This window comes from Ambystoma mexicanum, chromosome 14 (genome assembly GCF_040938575.1).
Source record: "Ambystoma mexicanum isolate Mex_15411 chromosome 14, UKY_AmexF1_1, whole genome shotgun sequence".
In the NCBI taxonomy this organism is placed as follows: domain Eukaryota; kingdom Metazoa; phylum Chordata; class Amphibia; order Caudata; family Ambystomatidae; genus Ambystoma; species Ambystoma mexicanum.
Window position 1 is genome coordinate 234256652 of NC_090940.1, and position 19780 is coordinate 234276431.

Below are 19780 nucleotides of genomic sequence, written 5' to 3' on the forward strand. Positions count from 1 at the left end.
CTGGATTAGTTGCAGAAGGCGGAGAGTGGAGGCAGGTCGATTTAGAAAGAGGCTGTTACAATAGTCCAAGCTAGAGAGAACCAGAGCTTGGGATACCATGAGCTTCTGGGGGAAGGAGAGGAAAGGCAGAGTACCTCTGAGGAGGTGCAGTTGGAAATTTTACTTTTTAGAGACCTCAGAGATGTGGGTGGAGAAGGAAAAGGTGGAGTCAAAGATGACCCTGAGGTTCTTAGTCTCGCAGGTGGGGGTAGGAGGAGGGCCAAGGGACGGTGGCCAGAGAGTGAGGGGAGGATCTCCATCTTGCTGGCATTCAGACAAAGATCAGACATAGTAATGTTCAACACGTCCAAAATGATTGCCAGAAGTGTGCTATATAAGACCCCTTTATATTACATTCAATTACATTCTGGTGACACCCTAAAATAGAGCGCATGAGTGGTTGTTTCAGCTGAACCGAAAGCCACATGGCCATTGGACATGGGATTTCACATGTATGGTTGCATGTCACAAACTCTTTCCAGGTCTTTATGCTGGTTTGTAGGCTGGTGGTAAAAGTGTTTGCATGGCGTTCCCACCATTATAATGAAATGGTAATAGATGGTAGGGTTAGGGATGTGTAAAAGGGTATACAGATGGGTGCCAAACCCCATGCTTCTGCATTGATTAATAGCACTAATACTGCTGCTGGTGTTTTTGCTACAGCGGAAAGAAATAACAGGTCAGACAGATCCTTCTAACTTCCCCCACTTTAGTCACTTTCAGAAACTTTCCATGTGTTTCACCGAATGCTATCACTTTAACTTCTCCATTCATTTTTATGACAGCAGAAAATACTGGGACAGTGGGCCTCATTACACTGATGGCGGTAAGGGATTACCGGTACCGGTAAGGGTACAGTTACTGGTAATCCCTTACCGCCTTACTATGAGGTCCCTTTGTGGGTCCCTAACTTAACGGCTAGTTTTACCAGCCGTTAAGTACAGGACCCGCAAAGGGAATCTGAAGGTAATTACAGTACCTCAATTTGCGGTACCGTAATTACCGCCTTCCCCATTCCCATTGAGCCCTACGGGGGCAAAAATGGGAATGGGGAAGTGCCATGTTGAATGGGGAATTACTGCCCCCGCACATCTTGGAATAGGGCAGTAATTCCGCCATTCACCATGGCGGACTCGGTAAAATACCGGCGGCAACCATGGCGCTAATAGCGCCATGGTTACCGCCTTCCGTGTAATGAGGTCCAGTATCAGCCGAAGGCATCCGCAGTGCTTGTCAGAAAATGTGCTGAACACTGCCTAGAATATATACTTTTTGCAAAGCGTCTTGCTGTCGGAATTGAAACAATATTATGCCTCCTATCGCAACAATTGTATGTATATTGGCCTACGCCAAGTTGTCTAAACATCATATGCGAACAAACTCCACAGCAAGGTCTTGACCTTAGAGAAAGTAATACAAGTCGCCATCTTGGATTAAGACGCCATTTTAGGTTCTCTTGTTATATGGAAATCACCCTGAACATCAAAATGGAGGCCGAATGACATTCTGAGTAAGATTCTGGCCGTTGTAACCTCTGTACACATGAATGATTAATATGCCTGCAGGCCACTTGTCGGGGTCGCGAACTGAGACCTTGTCCTACTGTTGACCTATGTGTAAATGTACAACTATATCAGCGAAACTAATCAAAACGCATATATTACAGGATTGACCTGGCAAAGAACCCATAGGCCCGGCTCATAGAATGGTTAACCCGCGAGAGGGTTGGCCATGGGCTGGACAACTTGTATAAAAGACCCAGGTATTTCAATGTGCTCTCTCACTAACGCATCGAACCTTCGTTGAAGTTCGTTATGTTACTCTGAGAGCCGAATAGCTATCCGTTTGTCAATTGACTTTGGTAACTGTTGTAGCTTTTGAATAAAGCACTTGTATGTTCTTTGTAACCTGTGTTGGTGTGTTTCCTTCTGGGCTTCCCGGCCTCATATTATTTTTCTGTTTCCACATTTGGCGCCCGAACAGGGACCCTCAAGATTGATGCCGGATAATTGAAGGTTGACGCAGACTATCGAATCGGGATTGGACGGTGTGATACTGCGGGCCCGACCGAACGAGACACGATACCTCGGCAGCGCTGCACGATCCGATCCTTGGACGATAGTCGTGTGGTCTGACACGGCATCTTGACGAGGGTCCATTTTTGAGGCGGGCAGATTTGTCGAAACCACCAAACACAAGGTAAAATTCGTTAGGTAAGTTCTTTGGTAAACCGTACGGTCCTCCTTAGGTTTGGTCAGGTGCAGTCGTGACCCGGCTCTTAAGTTAACCCTGACAATTTGAATTTGCCGTATTGTATCTGCAGACACAATTATGACCAGGTAACACCAATTTTTTGTGAAATGCCTGGGAAATTGTCTAGCTGCTTTAGGGCTCTGTTCCGCAGCGATCGACAATCTTTGGAATTTAGCCGCCCGGCACCACAGGAGGGGTTGCCGGCATGTACTATGTACTGTAAGTATGGCATTGGAAGTATAGTATTTAATGATATTTGGCACAGACAAACCAGACATGCCTCCGAATTTCATTGGCCAATCAATGGTAGCTTCGAGATCCCCCATTTTGAATACCTAGAATCGGTCTTGCTGAAAAAGAAGGCCAGACATGCAGCATTTGATGTTTTGCAGAATTGGAAAAAAGAAGCATTACAGCAGCTTAAAAGTAGGGATAAACATGCACGCCGTCATAAAACAAATGCCGAAAAGGCGTTGTTATATGATAAGGAAAAACATTCGGAGTCAGTCAAAAATATGGATAGGGCTTTCTCACTAGGTATCCAGAAAATGTATCCCTCGAAAGATTTCCATGTTTCTGAAGAATTTATTGAAAAATTGTTAAACGAACGCAGGCCTGGTGCCTCTGCGCCACCTCCGTATGATCCTCTCCCGGGTGCTCTGCCCATTCCTGCTGTTATTCCTGCTGTTATCCCTACTGTTATTCCTGTTCACCCTGTACAACCTATTGTTCCTATTCCTCTAGTTGTTGTTCCTCCACCTATCCCGCCACCCCTTCCTCTTGCGCCGATAGTTGCACCCCCATTGAATTTGCCCGCACCTCTGCTCCCGAGTGGTTCTGAACTGACTGAAGTTGATCGGGGTGCGGGGTCAAAGATTGTCACTCGTAATACTGTTTCTGCAGACAAGAAACAGGAATTATTTGCATGGGCTAAGCACTGTATGGAGAGAGGTGATCAAGTTAACGTTTTTTCCATATTATTAAATATGGGCAATTTTCCTGAGAAAAATGTTTTTATCGAAGGTTTGGGGATCATTTCTGCGTAATGTGGGGTACATTACATAATGCGGATCTCCCACAAGGGGTGAGGGATTTAAATACTTTAGCGCTTTCGAGGGACACAGAGGAGGAAGTACATGGTCATGTTGAGAGATTGTTTGAGTATAGGAGAGACTTTGAAAAATTACGGGATGAGGATAGTGAAGATGACAGTATGTATGTACAGAAACGGTTCCTTCCGTGTCGTAGATCGGCATCTGAGGAAGTACGAATTTGTACCAAAGATGCGATTCGATGGATCTCGGATTCATCGATACCGCTGGATGAAGTATATGACACGTATAGTCAGTATACAGTAGAAATGCAGAGGAAGGTGATTCAGGTAATGGTACAGTACCTGCAAGATGAATGTGTAAGGAAGAAGGTTAGTTGTTCTATAGAGTTATTGGGTATTTGTAAGAGGGCCTTTTCGTCCGACACTTCTTCAGCTGCCTTAGCGCTCGACCTGGCTTTGTTGCTTAGTAAGTGGTCAGAATTACCTATATCTCAGTTGCCTATGAGAGAGGTTCCTCCGACATTTGTCCCAAAGGTTGAGATTCCCGCTAACGCTGGTGCGCCTGCTGAGGACATTCCAGCGCATTATGTATCGCAATTTGTTCACATCCCTTTTTCACGACAGGAAGTGAACACTATTAGACAATCAATTCCCGATATCAGGAAAAACCCGACAGGGTTTTACAAAGAGATATTGTCCGTTTTGCAGTCCTCTGTGTTCACCTTAAGTGACATTGACTTGCTATTCCCTGTACTCCTGCCCGTAGATTTATGGAAGCAGGTTCGAACAATAGACGATGTGCCAGGGTTGGGAGATACGCGGGCTAACAGGATTGATGGGGAAAGACCAGCTGGTGAGAAACCACCTCAGGTAATACTTACTTTGCCTGATAGAATTGTCGCGAAATTGAAAACCATAATTCCTGAGAAAAGAATTATTTGGGACAAGCTTACGGCCTGTGTTCAAGGAAAAACTGAAGGTGCCACGAGTTCTTTAATAGATTCGAACAGGTATTTTCTGACTTCAGTGGACAGGACTTGGGCACAGAGTCTGGGAAAAGGTTATTTGTGGACAAATTTGTGCGTGGGTTGTTGCCCGACATCCAGTCACAGATTATGTCCTCTGAGAGCGCTTGGCAGGCGAAATCCCAATCCAAAATTTTGCACATGGCTCAGTATTATGAGAACCGTGTTAATAATGAAAAAGAGAAAATAGAGAAGAGGAAAGGAGATTTGAAGACTAAAGTATTGTTACAACAAATTGTTAGAAATCCCAGAGGTGGTACTTCACAGACCAGAGGTCAGTATGTCCTGAAAGGAAACGCTCCTTTGGGTCCTGTGAATGTTAATCAATGTGCCTATTGCCGCCAAGAAGGTCATTGGCGAGCACAGTGCCCCGTCCCTCGCCAAAGGTCAAACAATGCATTTGGGAGTATGGGTAGAAGACCTAGAGGTCGCCCCGGAGCGGGGGGCCCTAATAGAGGTCAGTTCTCGCAAGATCCTCAGCAACCTTTTTCACAGGAAAATCAGACTTCGAATGTGGACACAAGAAACATATTTGATCACCCTTCTGCTGCCTATCTTTCTGAAGAGCTTCCTTCTGATGACATTTTATTTCGTTAGGACTGCCTGAAGCAGGGTTTCAAACCTTCACCTATTCCCGTTAATCAGAAAGGTCCCTACGTTGAATTGTTAGTGGGGAATAGGAAACATCAGTTTTTGATAGACACTGGAGCACAGAAGTGCTCCATTGATCATTCCCTGGTTCCAAACATTCGACTGTCAGGGCAAACAAATGTTTCTGTAGGGTTTTCTGGGATACCAATTGTTTGTCCGGTTTCTTCGCCGGTGTCTGTTTCTTTGGGTCCCTTTACGGACCATTGTCCCTTCCTTCTGACTTCGAACTGTGGAGAGAATTTGCTGGGGTTAAATCTGTTGAAGAAATTGAATGCAGTAATTCATTGTTCCTCTGACGGAGTACGACTGACGGTTTCACCACAGCAACTTCCCACTTCCCAGTTTCTGACTCGACCATTGCCTCCTGAGCTTAGCGTTGTTCGGGAATGTTTGTGGGCGGTTGACGACAATGATGTCGGGGTGCTACAGATTGAACCCGTTAGAATAGTTTTGAAACATGGAGTTAAACTACCACGCATTCCGCAATATAAAATATCAGTTGAGGGCGAGCGTGCTTTGAAGGGCATTGTCTCCGATTTTGTGCATTGAGGAGTGATTGAAGAGATTGCAGGTAGTTTATGTAACAGCCCGATTTTGCCTGCATACAAGAAAGGCGACAATGCAATCCCATACCGTTTTATAATTGATCTACGTGCTATTAACAAAGTTGTCGCCCCACAATTTCCAATTGTGCATGATGTAACAACGATACTAACAATGATCCCTGCTACAGCTACGCACTTTAGTGTTGTGGATCTAAAGAATGCTTTCTTTAGCATTCCTATACACAAGGAGAGTAGATATTTGTTCGCGTTCACCTTGGGAGGACGTTCATTTACATTTACTCGGGCACCTCAAGGGTATACTGAAAGTCCAAGCATTTATAGTAGAGCTTTGAAAGAGCAGCTTGACACCCTTGAATTGCCACCTACTTGTACACTGCTTCAGTATGTCGATGATTTGCTTTTGGCTGCAGATTCTGAAAGTGCCTGTAAAGAAGGCACTGTATTGTTACTTATTCATCTGGCCGAAAACAGTCATAAAGCTTCGCTCAAGAAATTTCAATATTGTTGTCAGGAGGTCGCCTATTTAGGCTACCTCCTGTCAAAGGAGGGGAGAAGATTGACACCTGAAAGAATAAAACTCATTTCTGGCATGTCTGTTCCAAATACACAGAAGGAAGTCAGAGCCTTAATAGGTATGGCTTCTTACTGTAGGTTGTGGATCCCGAACCTTTCACTAGTGATAAAACCGATGTTGGCTTTGACGAAGAAGGGCAATTCTTTGCCGCTGCCATGGAAATCGGAACATCAACGATCATTTGAGCTTCTCAAAACCGCGTTATGCTCTGCACCGGTTCTGGGTACTCTAAATTATGACAAGGCCTTTGTGTTGTTTGTGCATGAATGTGATGGATGTGCTTTGGCTGTGTTAACACAGGAACACAGAGGGAAGTATAGGCCGTGCGGCTACTACTCTTCCGCCCTTGACCCTGTCGCATGCGCTTTGCCAAGATGTTTGCGAGCTGTTGCTGCTGCTGCCGCGTCTGTAAAACAGAGTGAGGGAATGGTCCTAGGCCATGATTTAATTTTGATGGTACCTCACTCTGTAGATGTTCTATTGAATAAAACCCAAACGCAACACCTCACCTCTGCATGACTGACGAGGTATGAATTAATTCTGTTTGCCCCTCACATTCAAATTAACAGGTGTTGTGTTCTTAATCCGGCTGAACTTCTACCTTTCCCGCAAAATACTGTTTGCGGTGACAAAGAATTACATGACTGCCTGTATACCACTGAACAGGAAACGAAGGGCAGGATAGACCTTATAGATACTCCTTTGGGTAATGCAGAAGGGGAGCTGTTTTGTGATGGCTCCTGCTTCAAACTCCCCGATGGTACATCTACAGCTGCCTAAGCAGTTACGACGTTGAGTACGGTTGTTGAAACTAAGAGAATTCCGCATAACTCCGCGCAGGCCGCAGAGATTATAGCATTGACCCGAGCTTGTGAACTCTCCGAAGGGCATATAGTAAACATATATACTGATAGCCAGTACGCCTTTGGGGTGGCTCACAACTTCGGGAGGCTCTGGTCGGAAAGAGGGTTCCTAACCTCACACGGGACCAAGATTCAGCATGGTCCCCTGATAGTGCAATTGCTCCCGGCACTCCCACTCCCTAGTCAGTTAGCGATCATGAAATGTGCAGCACATCGTAAGGTCATAGATGATGTGGGAAAAGGGAACGCTTTTGCTGACCAGATAGCCAGGCAAATGGCTACAGACCTTAGCGCAGACATGTATGCTCTAAGGGAAAGAAAAGATGCCTATGTATTGGATGAGGGTATCGGGTCTGTGCGAGATATCCAAACTGATGCCACAACAGAAGAGTCTAAAAAGTGGGCCGAAGGAATGGGGAAACTAGGTGACGATGGGTGTTGGGTGGATACATCTGAAGGGAAATGGTTGCTCCCTGATTCATATGTGCTGGCAATGGTTACGATGGCACACGGTCCTACGCATGTGTGTGCTCAGTTGATCACGAAAATGTTAGAACAAGTTTGGGTGAATGATAAAATTTCGAAGATTGCACAGCGACATGTTCAGAATTGTATGATTTGCTTACAGCACAATGTGGGGAAGGGGACAGTAACTCCAAGTGGTAGTTTTGGGCCCCCTTCTGTCCCCTTCGAGGTCATTCACTTTGATTTTATTGAGATGGAACGGTGTAACAATCTAAAATATGTTTTTGAGATTATTTGTGCTTTTAGTAAATGGGTCGAGGCTTTCCCTGTTAAGGATGCTACTGCCATGACCACTGCAAAGACTATGGTAAAAGAATTCTTTCCACGATTTGGGCTTCCAAGGGTAATTTGGTCGGACAACGGTCCCCATTTTGTTGCAGCGGTAATTTTGCAGATATGCACAGCGTTACACATTGAAAAACGATTTCACTCAGCTAGGCATCCTCAAAGTGCTGGGTTGGTAGAGAGACATAACAGCATCCTAAAGAATAAGCTTGCCAAAACATGTGCCGGCACTAAACTGAAATGGCCAGATGCCTTACCTATTGTATTGTTAGCCATACGTACCACACCTCAAACTAAGACTGGGCTCTCTCCATTTGAGGTAGTGATGGGGAGACCTGCTAACATTTGGGGCCTTCCGAAGCCCAAAACCTTGAGGTAGGTCAAGAATGTATTGCTTGTAGACTACTGTAACCAGTTGACTAAAAATCTGTATCTCATTTATCATCAGGTCCAATCAGCTTTACCTGTACGGTTTACGGGCCCAGGACACGATATTCAGCCTGGAAGTTGGGTCCTAGTGAAGGCCTACAAAAGGTCTTCCTGTCTCGCGCCTCGCTGGAGGGGACCCTACCAGGTGCTGTTGGTCACCCAAACAGCAGTGCGGGTGGCTGGAAAGAAGCATTGGATCCACGCGTTGCATGTCAAGAAACTTCCTCACCCGACGCCACACGTTACAGAAGAAGCAGAACCCCTCGCTGAGGCTACAATCTCCGATCCTGGAGTAGCAAACAGTGCTGTGAGTGTGTGGGAGAATTTCTCTGAGCCCGTGGAGCTTGGGGAACAGTCCATTTAATCTCCGCACTCTTTGAAAAGGTCACTTCCGGAAAACACTGTTTTAAGTTCTGCAACTTCCGTCGCCTCCGATACGTTGCTTCCCTCAGGAAGTGACGTTACCTTATTTCCGGATCAAACAGTTCTGGGTACCACCAGGTACGAACTTCGATGAAGAAAATAGAACTACGGCACGGGTCTTTTCTGTGCATCTGGAAAGAAGAAGTGATTGAAAGTTTTCTCTTGTAAAAGAAAGTTCCTTTTGAACAAAAGGAAAAAAGGGATTCTGCTGGCTAGGGTTGGGGAAGGACTAAGAAGTCACGCGACCGTAGTGTCGCCAGCAACGAACATTGGGGTCGTCGATTGAGAGACTACGATGCCTGCCACCTCCACTGCTGCTGCTCGCATTGGACTTGTAAATAAGGGGGTGACCAACTCGGACAACGAACAATGTGCCTGGGCCCCGAAAACGTATTGCTGTGTTGTGTTAATAGTAATAGGAATTTGTATAATTACCGCTGTGGGACTTTGGTACTTTGAAGAAATGTACCCTCTAAAACCTTTACTGCCAATTGAAATTGTACCTACTGCTTTGACTCCCTCTGTACACCTTCATACTTTGTCACCTAGAGACTCCCAGCATAGACGAAAATACCATAATAACACCTTAATAATAATAATGAATTCAACGCATGCCATTTTTAATAAGAGTAATTGCTGGATTTGCACCCATTTACCGCAACATGGGAACAAGGGGCTAGGATGGTATATTCACCCTTTACCTTTAACGACTGCTTGCTATGCCTCTCTTAGAGCACTATTCTTTGGCTGTTGGAATGATAGCATCTCAGGGAACTTTGATGGAACTAATTTAAATGATTTTGAGAAACGTGAATTGACTCCCCTGGGATGCTCGCTTTTTGCAAATAGAAGTAGACCTAATGTTGCTTCTATTAGGCCATCTGACAAACTATCTCTTCCTTTTCAAACTCTAATTTCCTTTAAAATGGCTCCGATAGGCAATAAGGACGCTGTGCCTCCTTCCTACTCTATTAATCATAGCCCCGATTCAGTCCCCTTTTGTGTACAAAGAAACAGCACTCGGTCAATGGGAGATTTTGAAGGTTGTGTGAACATTGTAAATTTGACCGGGGAGAACAGGCCTCTGTATGTAGGGGGGCCTGTCTATTTCGTTTGTGGTAATTCAGCATTTCCCTGGTTGCCCAAGGATTGGCAGGCAACCTGTTATTTAGGAATCCTGTTACCTGGGGTATTCATAGCTAGTACATTGGAAGTTTCTAAAGCTCGCCCACGGCGGGACGAGAACAGAGATACCCCTGGGCAAGTATTGGGAGATATAGCAAAATCAGTCATGCCATTTTGGGGACAGATAGCAAACTCTGAAAACATTAGGGGGCTAGCAAGAGTACTGGAGAGAACCATCAACCGGACCACAGATATACTCTACAATATGACACTAGAACAAAAAAGCAATAAGATTGGTAGCACTCCAAAATCGGATGGCATTAGATGTCATCCTGGCAGAGCGTGGTGGAGTATGCAAATTAGTGGGGTCCGCTTGCTGTGTTTCGTACCAGATTCCTCACCGACAATTTTCAAAGCAATACAGAACTTGCACATCCTTAGTTCTGAAGTGCATGTTCCTGTGGGGGATTGGAATATTAGCGCTTGGTTCTGGGATTCTCTACGATCCTGGGGTTGGAAGGTGCTTTCTGTTATACTGGTTATTTTGGGAATCCTGCTATTGCTTTGTTGCTGTTTCCAATGTCTATCTAGTATATGTTCTATCTAGTATATGTGCAATGCTAGGGGGATGTTGTGCTCAGGCAGTGAGCACAATAGGGCACAAAATGTATGCCCCAGATACAGCATCTAAAGAGTTCGTGTTACAAGAGGTTCTGATAAACGACCTAATGGCTATAGACATTACAGACAATGATTCAGAATGTATGGACGACATTGCATGGAGCTATTTACAGAGGTATTAGAAATGATATTAGCACTTGGCATAGGACAAAAGGAGGGGTTGTCGGAATTGAAACAATATTATGCCTCCTATCACAACAATTGTATGTATATTGACCTACGCAAAGTAGTCTAAACATCATATGCGAACAAACTCCACGGCAAGGTCTTGACCTTAGAGAAAGTAATGCAAGTCGCCATCTTGGATTAAGACGCCATTTTAGGTTCTCTTGTTATATGGAAGTCACCCTCAACATCAAAATGGAGGCCGAATGACATTCTGAGTAAGATTCTGGCCGTTGTAACCTCTGTACACATGAATAATTAATATGCCTGCAGGCCACTTGTCGGGGTCGCGAACTGAGCCCTTGTCCTACTGTTGACCTATGTGTAAATGTACAACTATATCAGCGAAACTAATCAAAACGCATATATTACAGGATTGACCTGGCAAAGAACCCATAGGCCCGGCTCATAGAATGGTTAACCCGCGAGAGGGTTGGCCATGGGCTGGACAACTTGTATAAAAGACCCAGGTATTTCAATGTGCTCTCTCTCTCACTAACGCATCGAACCTTCGTTGAAGTTCGTTATGTTACTCTGAGAGCCGAATAGCTATCCGTTTGTCAATTGACTTTGGTAACTGGCTTTCTCCAACTCCCAACTACCCTTACCCTGCACCCCTTAAAATGCCACAATAAATGCAGCAAAATGGCCACGATGATCTGGCCCCTACGAGTTGGGCTGGTATGGTCATTCTGCCATCCTCATATCATCTGCGTGTGGGCAGGATTTGCTTTCGGTAGGGGCAACCTAGTGCCCGAGGGTTGGTGGCAGCGGATGGTGTCCTAGATGGGCATCTCTTCTTATCCTGGATCCAGAATTGCCTCAAAATGAACAAAGGATGGCAGAATGTGTTTAGGGCCTTTGGGTAAACAAAACACCCAACAATCAGTAGTCATTCAAATACGCAAATTATGTTTGTCTATCTCTTGAGTCCCAGAAAGAATCCTTTAAGGGCAGCCTGAAAGTCTTGCACGTTTGCTGTCCGTGGAAGAGTCTGAGAAATACAACACATATGTGATTAGCTGAGACCAAGGCAAGCTCAGCTTTCCATTGTGTCTGTCTCCTGTAAGGTGTGAATGGAGGTGCTCTCGTGAGCATCCGATCTATGGCGAATGTAATCCTAACCCTATTACCGGACAAGGGCTGTTTACCCATATCTGATCTTCAAAAGGCGGCAAGGAGTTCAAGGAACGGGGGAGTGGTAGGGGCCGTTCTTTCATTCTCCATATTGTATTTTGTTTGCTTCCCCTATGTGTATTTGCTGTTACAAGCACACCTTGTGTATTTGTTGTCAGTACAATCTATGGAGTAACTGAACACAAGATGAGGCAGAGGCTAACCTGTCCCAATCAGATTTTCGTAAAGCACCTTACCAGAAAAGTGGTCCTGTTCGTTTTTTCGTTTTTTTTTTTTTAGAGAAGTGCCTTTTGACCTCTCCTGCCACTCCCTTTTATGATTTGATGGCGAGTATGAGCCTCACTGGTGCCTACCTGCTGGAGATGCTCTGGGAGGTCACCTCGAATTGCTTTTTTGCAGAATCTACCCTAACTCGGTGTTGGCTGATGAGCATTCCATCTTATTCACCTCAGCAGAAGTGGACACAGTGCCAGTCACCCCACGCTCAGACTGAATTAGGAAAAGTATTGTTCAGCTTCAGTGGTTAGTGCAGTGCTTATTTTAAATCTGTGCCCCGAAGCCGTGGTACCATCTCTGTATGAATTAAATCAGTTCTATGTGAAATGACATGTTCTATCCCCTTAAGTGCATAGACTTGCATAATAGCCTGGCACTTAGGTCTCAAGAAAAAAAGACAGATTTGCTTTGACCGATTTTCTTTTGATCGGAAAACTGGCACTGTGTAGGTATTTTTCTCTTGAGACATATAAAATGCAGTTTTCCCTTTTTATTTTTTAATATTCTGGAGATTTCACATCCAGAGCCTCCCATTGATCCTCCCAAAATCCACCCACACCCACCCTCTCCTGCAGGATTTCAGCCCCAGCCACCTCTCCCCACCCCCACCCTTTCCTGCTGAATTTCAGTCCCAGCCACCACCCCACCACCTCTCGCCCCCTAAACCAAAACACATACATACAACCTGCACACCAACACACACGCGCGCACACACACACACACTTACCTGTTTTCCTCGCTCTCCGCTTCCTGGTCCCGCAGAGCTTGTCAGCCGCTGCGCGCACTTGTGTGCGGCAGGGGCGTGACAGTTCACTTTTGAAAGACCGCTCTGTGCGGTCACGGAGCGGTCTTTCTAAAGCGACCTTTTAGTGAAAAGAACTTTATTAAAAAAAAACTTTCACTGGGAACGGTTAAATCACTGTCCAATCAGCTTGATTATACCATCAGAAAGACTTATAGACAGAGGGAGACCAGATAATGACCTGCCCCAAAGTCCGCCTCAGGCCACATGTCTGGGAAGGGTCCTATCCCAAGCGATAAAGACCTTTCCCAAAGTCTGTCAAGCTATTAGCCATAGTGGTAATAGCAATATAGTTCTCTGAGTTTAAACAAAAGTTAGTTTAATATTGAGTTAAGTAAATACACAAAACTTTAGTAATTTAAAGAGAAAGGCTGTTCTTAGAAGGTAAGCCTGCTAATCATAAACTAGCCTTAACTTGAACATTTTTAGCATGAGCATGTATTAGGTGTAATGCAATTGAACAGTTCCTCTATATGAAAGTGAAAGCATTGTTCCATGTTTTAGTTTTCACTTTGTTGTGTTAAAGTGTATGTTGCCTGTCACATTGAAGGTGTGGTGAAAGAGATTTTGATAGGAAATTCCATTGCTGTTTTCTAAATGCTTTCTGTTGTTTCACTGTTTACTTCTGGAAATGCAGTCAATATCAGCAGGAGCTGACTGAATGCAAGCATTCTGATTGGCTGAAAGGAGTTCAGTAATGACCCCTGTGGGCTAATGGAACATTTGTGCTCGCACATTGCATTCCTCTTCATCTTCATCTCTACATGGTCAATGTGCATGTCAACCATCAATCTTCAGGAATACGTTCTGTTTCTAGCCTGTCTCCGAGTGGACATATTTTGTCTCAGTCATTGATCAGGAGGAAAATGAAGACCTTGTTTTTCCAAACAGTATGTCATTTTACCAGTTTGTGTTTTCTACTTTATCGTTTAATTGTTTGCATTATTAAAACAAGCACTGACAAATGGAACAGTTCTGGCTTTTCCACAGTCAAACAAATGTCCTCAGACATTTCACCGTTTACATATCACTGTTTTCTACAATTCGTCCTAACAAAATTAATAAAATGTTACTACTAGTCTATATCTTTTCTTACAACAATTCTACTAATGGACTTTACAGTCGGAAACACTAATTACTTTCATTGAAAGGCTGTGTGCTGCTATATTGATTATAAATCAAGAGGCGGAAGGCCCACTTTTTTAAGACATTTGTATTACATATGAACCTGATTGAAAGTGGCAGTTAACTCATTACAGTGGCTCAGTACACTTTCCTGTTTGCAGGAATAAATGGTGGTTCTATATCACAGTCATGTATCAGTACTTCAAGGACCTCCTCTCCTCTGGTGGCTTCCAAACCAGCATCGTTTCCTTTGCTCTTCTCTCCTTCTCCAAGCTCCTTTACTGCTCCTCGGCTCTCTCCAGACAGGCACACCTGTTTGTAAAACCTTGCCTCTCTTGTTGTGGCCTAGCCCATCTCTTGTGAGCACCCCCTCTGTAATCATAGTCAGGTGTGTTTCATAATAGTTTCACTCATTGGATCGATGGGTTGAATTTGTTGAGCCCATGTGAATGCTTCTCCCCTTCACCACCTGGCTCTAACTAACAAGCCAATCTCTTGGGGAGAATAACAGGGGAGAGAGATGGGTTCTAGATATTGAACACTCCTGTGCTGAGATCTGTGTTAGGTTTTTGCAGTTTTGGATTAGTCTCTGCAAGGTCACAGGTTGGAAGAGGATAACTCAGCACCTCTTGTAGGAAAATTGCAGAGTGACTGGTTACCTTGCAACTGTAGGTCTTGAGTTGAACCTTATAAATGAGACGATTCTCACGCTGGTTCCTGTGTCTTAGGGTGTTTTTCTTTTATTGTCCAAGTGTAGACACATAGTTGTAGACACAATACCTGCAAGAATACAGCATTAGCCAAGGAGCACCCACTGCTCTTTCACTTAACAAACTGCCCAATGGCATCCTCTGAATTCTCTAGGGCAACATCCCCTAGACCAACCTATTTATACCTGCCTTGAGAACGACCCTCCTGGGTCGAAACACGTGTCAGCTGACCACCCTTTAGACTATGTGTCTACACTTGGACAATAAAAGAAACACACCCTAAGACACAGCAACCAGCATGAGAATCGTCTTATTTATAAGGTTCAACACAAAACCTGCAGTAGCAAGGTAACCAGGACTCTCTGCAATCTCTTGGGGAGGCCCGCTCTTGAAATTGATTGATGCACATGTGTGCTTGGATGTCCATGAAATGGCTTGGGGTACCTTGCAGTGTTCGTGAGTACCATCCCTTGAGAACAGTTAGTGTGCACAGAGATCATGAGCTTATACTAAATGAGTTTATCACCAGTAGTCTTTTTTCTGTGGGGTCTTCGGCTCAGCAGTTTCGACTATAAAGTTTCTATATACTTTCACAATCAAGTTACCAATTCCTGGACTTCTTAGAGGGGATACATTAAATGTGGGCACAATGATACAAGTCCCTGCCTTCTTTTGGAAGAGGGAGGGTTCAGGGTCGGACTAGGACAAGAAAAAGGGCAGGACACCCAAAAAAAGTGGCACACCCCTTGCCTCAAAAAAGTGGCCCTCAAACCATCATCCGTGAATCATGTCAATTCACGACTTTACAGAAAATGCTACTTATGAAGTGTTCATGTGTCTGTTACTTTACAACACAACTCATAAAATAGCTAACTTTGCATACAGTTCTGTGACAGGGTCTACAGCTCCGAGATGCAGGAGTGGCATGAACCAACCACCCCTACTGCGGTTTTGGGACCTGATGCAATTCGATGCTTATACAGGGGTCCGTAGCCCCAGCAGGGAAGGAAGGTTAGAGTGACGATGGTTGGATAGGAAGGGGAAAGTAGGGAAACCGGAATGAGGTTTAGGGAGAGGTTATGGATAGGTTGGGGATGTTAGGGTAAGGTTTTGACCACTGTGCACGATTCCAGCGAGCTGTTACACAGCACTCATATAAACATGCATCCCTGCTTCCGACTCTGCACACACATACATTATCACTATCGCAGTATACAAAGGCACAGCAGCATAACAAACACACATGAGGTAGTGCAGCACTTAGCTTAGGTTAGTTGTCACCCAGAGTGTTAATTGTTGTCTCCTGCAATTTCGTTGTGCCACTGCCAGGATGTGTCATAGTAGCTGTTCAAATGCTGCAAGAGAGAGAGTGCTACAATTAGTGCACTTATCAAATACTGCCGAATGTGGGATGCTGTTCACATGCATGTACACATGCAGGAGATTTAGTGAGGCCGTACATAGCTACTAAACATGCACAGTAGGGGCCGCATGTGGCTCTGGTAAGTGGTAATGTGTTAGTTAGGGCATGCAGGAGTAAGCAGTTAGTAATGCCTCAGGGTTCAAGAACTGAACGGACATAGAGGCCGAACTCCATGAATGGCTCTTCTTTCAAAGTGTTAATACCCCTGTGCCTTCAGGCCAGTATTACAGACCCAATAGCCTGCCCTGCCCAAATCCATGTACCCCCCATTTAGCAGACAATTGCTTATTACACTGCTCACTGCTTTTTTAAAAGGTTTGGGGGTGGGGGGGGGTTAGATATTTATCAGGTGCCACTTTCACCTTAAGCCCAAACTATTGCATTAGAGTACAGATAGGGAGAATGGTAAATGAGGAGGGATACAAAGCTTGAAGTTGTTGTTTGGTTATTTGCCCACCCATTGACTGCCCATGGCCATGCTAATCACCATCGCCATATCCACACAGTTCCTGACCCTCCCCATCCAAACCACCTCTTCATGGGAATTCTTTCAGCTTGATTTAATTAAGCCTTACCATCAAACTTTGTAGTGTTTTCTCAGAGCAGCCTTCAAGCATTAAGGACTTCATTGGAGCTGTAAACCCGCTAATGGTGTCATAACAAATGTCTTAGACAGGTCTGCCTTCAGTCCCTATGTGAAGTCCTGTTAAAAACAGGCATTGGGAAAGCCAACAGTGTTGGCTTATCTATAAGTATTAGGCATTTGCCAGGCACACTGCTATTATATGCCAATGCCATGTCGCACTATGTTGCTGCTACCATCACATGTTAGGCACAGCAGTGAGTTTCAAGAAGTTTGGTTACGTAAATAACAAATGTGCCATGAACATATTTGGGCGGTTTTGCCAGCCCAGAGTTCTTCCAGGCCTGAGGGAAACCGAATTCGACAAAAGTTGCCTTTTTTTGTTCCGGTCACACTGGCTTTCCCAATTCCTAAAAAGGTTGTTGTAACTGTACTGGTATTTAGCCAGTTGCAATTACGGTTGTAGTGTACCCTTGTTCATTCTGGATATAAACAACCCAAGGCTCAAAATCCCATATGCCACAACTGGAGCCAGTACAAACTATGTGTTAATAGCGGGTACTTTGGCCTAGTTGTGTGTGTGTTCCTGTACTTTCCTGGTTGTAGCTCATGGTAGTAATCGTGCACCATAATCTGAGCCGCTCTGTGGCAAATGCAGGCTTTTCATTGTGGTTTGTATTTAAAGATCGGTTACCAATTGTCACGTTAGGAGAAATGGTGCAAAGGAGCAGCTGGGGCCCCTACTTTTCCACCCAAACCACCCTTGCCATTCTAGGAGATTGAAAGCATCTAGGATACATTGCATTGACATGGGCCGGGGGGCGGGGGTGGGGGCAGTCTATGGCCAATTTGCCACTTGGTGCCCTCTTTCAAATGTACAAATGTGGACATTATTTTTCACTACAAAATATTCTAGAACCCAGCTCTGGGCAGCACTGCTTTGCTAGCAGCGTCTCCACAGTCACGCAGGCCCGAGGGAACTGGGCGTGCACCAGTACCAGCTCGTATACCGCCAGCCAGAAGAGGAATGGCCACCTGCATTGTGCCGCCCAAATGTATCATGATAAGTGACACCACCCTGCCCACCAAACACCATAGGACAGCCTCTTATAACTTCAGGATGCACGGAGGACAAAAAATCAGGCAAAGCAAAATACAACTTAATTCAATGGGAGCGGGCCAGGCTGAAGCATCCCCGGCCCTTCCCCAGCCCGAGCCGCTCCCAGTGATTTGTAAAAAAATAGTAACACTGCTGGGCTGGCACCATGTTGTCGCAGCAGTTGGCTCAGGGCTGCCTGCAGCAGGCACTCTGAGCATGGTTGGCCCCCGCGCCTCTCTGGTGCAGGCAGAGACACGCCGCATTCATCAAAGAGATGGGACAATCCGACCATGGGAGGGTTGGATAAGGGTATCCTCCCCATGCTGCTTTCAGACCATGCAATAAATAGCAGGTTGTGGTACCCAGCTCCAGTGGTCACCCCATCCCTAATCCTTAGAGCAAGACATTGCACTTTATCCTATTTCTCCTCACTTTCTCCCAGGGCCCTTTGTGACTTAGGAAAACACCATTTATTTGGTTACACCCCTTATGATGGACCACAGTGAAATGCAGGGGAGTGGGGCCAAAAACCACCTCAGAATTCAAGCGTTTATGTCTTTTTACTGGGCCATCCAAGCGGCAGGTGAGTGGTCTGCAATGAGAATTAACTCTCCTACTGTCAGGCAAAGTTTTAGAGCTGTCATGGCTACCCTTGCTGTCAAACATTCTAATTCAAGAATGGTGGAACTTTTATTTCGAGGGAAAAGCTTCAGGCTACATAGGGGATGGGATTCTTACAAGCATAACAGTCCCTAACTCAAACCTGAATGCATCACTCTGTAAAATGAAGGTTTGCCTGAAATACAGTGTTTTAAGGAGGCATGGGTTGCAAAGTAAAAGTTTCAAACCTGTGAAGGCCTCATTGGTTGCTGATGTTCAGGTGAGTTGGAGCAAATTCTCAAATTTATATGTGATGGGGTGTCGCTCTAGGAGACTCGGACAACCCGGCCGCTACCCGAAGTGTCCACCAGAGGATTTGTGGAAGGAGATTCCCTCTCAGGGACTTGCCCCCCTCCCCGCCATCAGGCAGGGAATGGGTTCCTCTGGCTATTCGCAAGTTAAAGCACTTAATCTCACGCAAGCAAGAGACATAAGATTGCTCCCATCAAGTGCCCTTATCACAGCTATGCGATGGAGAGCATCTCAGAGTTCCTGGAGAGTCTTGGGGGATTGGGAGATGCTGCAGCTCTGCATGCAGGCGTCCAGAAAATCCAAAGTGGTGCTGCATGCTCTAATAATAATAATAATAATAATAATAATGCCTTGCCCTGTACAGAGCTTTCCAGTTGCGCCACGTGAGTCAGGCATAGTCCACTCAGTCCTATTGTGTTCTTATTTTCTTTGCATTCTTCGGCATTTCGTACTGCATATGCGCATGGCCAACAATATTGGCAGAAGAGTGCTATATAAGAGAACTTTTCATTACATGATATCTTCGATGCACACATTCAGATACTCTATTCACTCCCTTTGAACATGTGCGCAAATAAGAGGACATTTTTTTTGTGTTACAATACTCATTTCAAATACCCAAATGAGATGCCCTTTTAAATGCTCATAAATTGAAGACTTTCAGCCTTATAACGAGTTAGACGGTAAGTGGTAATATTGGCGGTAACTGACTTACTGCTAATTTTACCACTTTGCCAAATTAGGAGGTTGGGGGTTTTGAGTGGAGGATTCACCTCCAGGAAAACCCTGGAGGTAATTCTTCCCACTCAAATCCAAAAAATTGGCTTTCAAATCCAAAAAATTGGCAGAATTGGGTCCAATGGACCCAAAATAAATGGAGATTTACACCACCACCACTTGTAATCAGGCGGAAACTCCACCTGACCAAGTGGCGGTAACGATAATTCTTTAGAGCATTTTTTTGGTGGATTTACTGCCGAATTTCCGACTAACTAGCAATGAGGCCCTTTGTCTTTAATATGTTTGAACTAGGTACAGAGAAAGGCACAATGCAT